The following is a 4929-nucleotide window of genomic DNA, read 5'->3' as shown; positions in this document are numbered from 1 at the left end:
TTCCCTTGGGCCTGTAGAGCTTTAGGCATACACAGGGTCTCTGCAGCCCTTGTCCATTCTCTTTTAGATGACAACTCAAGTTGTGTATTTTACTGTATGAGTACTTAAAAGAAATTACTTATTTTCAGCATTGATTCCCTGTCTATTTCCAGAAAGTGCCTTCTAGTTGGAGGGCAAAAATCATTGATTTAGACTCTAATTTCTTTCCCTAAAAATAAGACTCAGTTGCCACAATGTACTTTTTTATATCCTCTAAATTCTTTCCAAGGAGGGCAGGTTAGAAGGCATTCACAAAGCAACATTTGGGTTTGTTTCATTTGTTTGTTTTGAGGATTTGTTTCAGGATTTTTTGCCATCATATCGAATTCCATAAATTTTCTTGATTCACAGGTCATTTTATCAGTATGGTCAAAATACTGGTAAAATGATTCTAGTGTCTATCAATAATCAGTCGGCTACCCAGAGGAAAGGCTAAAGATCTATAAAGGTCCTAGCTATATTTCAATTCTTTTTTTAAAAAATTTAGTAGTATGAGAAAACTCTGAAAAAGCACATATTTAAAATGAATATTTTTATTTAGTAGTCTTGCCAATGGAGCATTCACAAAATTTGAATGCATAAGGCTTCACTCTAATCAGCAGTGAGGACTTTTTTGATCTAACCAGCAAGGAATTCTGAAACTACATTTCCTTGCTTTTACTAGACTCTATTCTTACTTCCCCAAACCAAAAAACATTGACTTGACTAATTCACTGGAGTGGGGTGCCCATGTGTATACTTATGTGTACAAATGTAATCAGGCAGAGCCAAAGGTAATGTTATGAAATAAAATTGCCTTTAAAATGTACTCCAAAAGTTAACAACTACCTGAGTAGTTAATTTTCTATCACTTCTGCAAGAAAAAAATATTTTAAAGAATTATCCAGGCCAAGCCACATGAGAGGGCTCATGCCTGTAATCCTAGCGCTTCAGGAGCCTGAGGTGGGAGGATCGCTTGAGGCCAGGAGTTTGAGACCAGCCTGGGCAACATAGGGAGATCCTGTCTCTACAAAAAAATAAGAAAAATTAGCCATGTGTGGTGGCTCACACCTGTAGTCTCAGCTACTCAGGAGGCTGCGGCAGGAGGATCGCTTGAGTCTAGGAGTTTGAGGCTACAGTGAACTATAATGACGCCACGGCACTCTAGCCTGGACAACACAGTGAGATCCTGTCTCTTAAAAAAAAAAAAAGAATTATCCAAATCATTAAAATGAAACTAGAAATGAACTCTCAATTTCTAACAAATGGAACTTTTTAAGAAAGTATTCATATTTACTTCTAATTATAAAAGCTACATGTTTATTGTAGAAAATTTGTAAACTATAAAAAAACAAAGAAAAAAATTACAGCTCCCCATAGTGCCATATTAATATATTTCCATATATGTATCTTTCCTCTGTTTTCATTGATATCATACTATACAATATTGTTTTGTAATCTGTTTCTTTCACTTAATATATCATGAATGGTTGCCCACTATTTTAATGTTCAATATGATATTATATTCCAAACTTTAGCCAATCCCCATTTTTGCACAGTTACAATTCACTCCAAATAGCAGTGGGACAAATACCTTTGCACATAAACCTGTTTGATCATCTCTAATTGTTCCTTCAGAATAACGTCTAGAAATGGAAATGTTGGGTGAAGGATATGAACATTTTCAAGGATTATGATGGAAAATGTAATTTTGCAGGGATTCTTTAGAATTTTCCCTTTCTAAAAACAGTGACTCAATTGAAATAACTAGAGTCGTATTCTGGGTGGCTTCCCTATGTGGAAACAGTCCCAAAGCTGAGCTCCTAAGTACCCGGTTAGCCTACTAAATCCAAGTGTGAACTGTTCGTGTTGCCATCACTGCTGCAGCAGTAAGCCCGAGCTTATTCCGTCTCTGCTCGTGTGCCAGCCCTGTTGGCGTCCACTACATCTGTTCCTCTACCTTGCCAGCCAGCTGAGTATAGCACAGGAACTGGAAACCAGGCAGGTCAGTACCCAAAGTAGCTGTATCCATTTCTACTTGCCTCTCCACTTTTTTCTGCACATATGGTCCTCAACATACTTGTGAAACATCTCAATCTGAACATGAAAGACTGGGTGCCACTAAGGAGTAGCTAAATACATTCAAAAGGAATAAAAAAATAAAATCAAGCAACACTTCCTCAGTTGCCAGATTCCATTTTCAGAGTTTCTGTTTCATACTTCCCATCAAAAACAAGTTAGAGTTTCATAGCAAAGAGATGAATTGCTGATAATTGTGAAAGATGATTCTTTTTAAGTTGAGACCTATACTTGACCTTGGGTAATATTAATCAAGGTGCTTGTGTTATACCATTAGTAAGAAAAAAATAAAGTGATGTTGAGGCATTAGCAACAGCCTCTCTAGCCACCTAGTTGAGGCCACAGCAACGTCCCTAATAGCATCCTTACGAGCCTAGTTAACCATCCCTCCCATGAACAGTCATCACTGGGCCATAAAGAAAGAACGTTTCCCTAAGTGACTATAAAATAAACCTATTTTCATTGAACCTTCCATTAAAAGATCAGAGAGTGTCAAACTAAAGTGAGGTTTTATTCATCTGTTTGGTTGTGGAAAGATTAAAAGTGTGATGTTTATTGGCAAAATAAATGTTTTTTTTAATCACCCACACATTTTGGTTTACTAACTTACAACTATCCTTTCTGTTTATAAGTAATAATGTGTTTTGACAATACTAGGAAAACAGCAGTTGTTCTGGAGAATTTATACATAAATAACAGAATTTTTGAAGTCAAAAGCAAAACAGTGTTTAATCTGAGACCTGATCTAAATTGTCATGTTGATTTAGTTAAATAAATGTGTGAACTTCTAGTTCTATCATGGAGGATTAAGTAATATGTACTAACTTTCTCCTTCTTAGGACAACTAAAAAACGTGGACAAAATACTGGGAAAAAAACATTTTTAAAACTCTAAAGAGCTAACAAATGAGTGAGGAGTTGCTTGGCCAAGATCCAAGAGAAGGTGGAAATTCTTTGTAGAATGTTATTCTTACTTCCATCTCTCATGTTAGAGAGATGAGTCTGTCCTCGAGACTTCTATTGCCTGGGAGGTATGTGCCACGCAGTGCTTATGACAGCCTTGCTAAGCTAGGGGATCAAAATTTAGAATCCTGGGTTATAGGAGAAGAAAGGAGACTTGCTCTTCATGGGACATCCATTTGTACCTTTTGATTTTAATATTATGTACAGGAATCACATTAAAACGAACAAAAAATCCAAGAACCATCAAATGTTCCGCACCAAACCAGTTAGTAAGAATAATAAATTATACATTCCTTAAAGTCACATGGCATACTCTACTTTTTAAAAATATAAAGATCAATGTTATCTTGAGAGCGATAAACATAGTAAGAAAATATACATAGTGTTATACTCCATATTTAGAGATCTAAAGATAGGGCTTAGAAAGTAACACATATTTTGGTACTATAGAATACAATTCTAAAAATATTAAAAATTTGCTTTTAGTGATCAATGCCCCAAAAGGCAACCAAAACCTAAATCTCTGATGGTTTAACTTTAAAAATCTGGACCAGTATTCCATTCCAACTACCACTATAACAGTTTACATTACAGTCACCAGGATTGCTAAAAATGGATCATGAGTTTAAAAGGTTAGAAATTATGATCGGAATAGTACTTATCTTCCTGCAATGGAACCACAAGGTTGAGTCTAGATATTCCTTATTCAGTTAAAGATAGACTGTTTAAATTTAACCACACAAGCTCACTAATGAAACTGATCATGTAATTAAATGTGTGACATACTTTAGAGACTATAGAAGAAATCCCAAACTTTTTATCCAAATTCTCCCAGGAAGATTGCACTGTAAATTTTCGTGAACATTCTTCCATTTTGGTACAGAAAATGAGTTCATATAGTTTAAGAAAATGCCTCGTAGAGTAATACGACCATTACTTGAGGTGAAGGGATGAGGTGGCTATTGGCTCAAAAAATGCTGATTCGCGCAGCATGTCCAGTCTGAGGCTACATGACTTAAAAGAAATAGAAAAAAAAATTGCTGTGAAAAGCAACAGTAAAGAGTATAAGGTAGAAAAATGAAACAAAGGGTTAAGATTTCTAAGCCCAGATAAAATAAATACAAAGGCAATAACTGTAAGAACAAACAAAAGGTTAATCAAGAATATAAATGCCATCTGTTTTCCATGTTTTCTAAAGGCAATATCGAGAATATCTCACTGTTTTGATGTAACCCAGAATTCCTTCACTAACTTGTGGTAACACCACCCCTCTCCAAATCCCAAGCCCTCTAGTTTAAGTGGGATTGACTCTAGCTCCAGTTGCAGAGGTAGCTGTCATTCAGAATGGCCCATCCCTCTGGTGAAGGGATTGGTGCAGAGATGGGAAGATAATCCTCTTAGAGATGCTCAGGGGAATTTTGCTGAGGTGTCTAGAAAAGAAAAACTGGGCAGCTTTGCAACTCTGAGAAAGCTGACATATACTCTCCAGAAACCATGTTGGGTACCATGTTGGATCATATCCTATTTCAATACCTCTGCTTATGTGTGGTAAGGCAGCATAGCACAGGGGTTAAGAGAACTAGCTATAGAGCCATGCTCTTGATCCTAATCCCAGCTCTGATTCTTACCAGGCCGTGTGACCTTGGGCAAGTCACTTGAACTCTGACTCAGTTTCCTCACCTGTAACATAGGAATAATAGAACTCAACACGGTTGAGATTTAAATGCATTAATACATGAAAAGCAATCAGAACGTAGACTGGCACAGGGTAAGTACTATATAAATGTTAGCTATTATTATTACTGTTGTTACGAGGATTAAATGGAAAGTGCTTAGAACAGTGCCTGACACATAATAAACCCTATGTATA

Source organism: Propithecus coquereli, unplaced genomic scaffold (assembly GCF_000956105.1).
Source record: "Propithecus coquereli isolate 6110/MARCELLA unplaced genomic scaffold, Pcoq_1.0 Scaffold1, whole genome shotgun sequence".
In the NCBI taxonomy this organism is placed as follows: Eukaryota; Metazoa; Chordata; class Mammalia; order Primates; family Indriidae; genus Propithecus; species Propithecus coquereli.
This window is presented reverse-complemented; position numbering follows the sequence as displayed.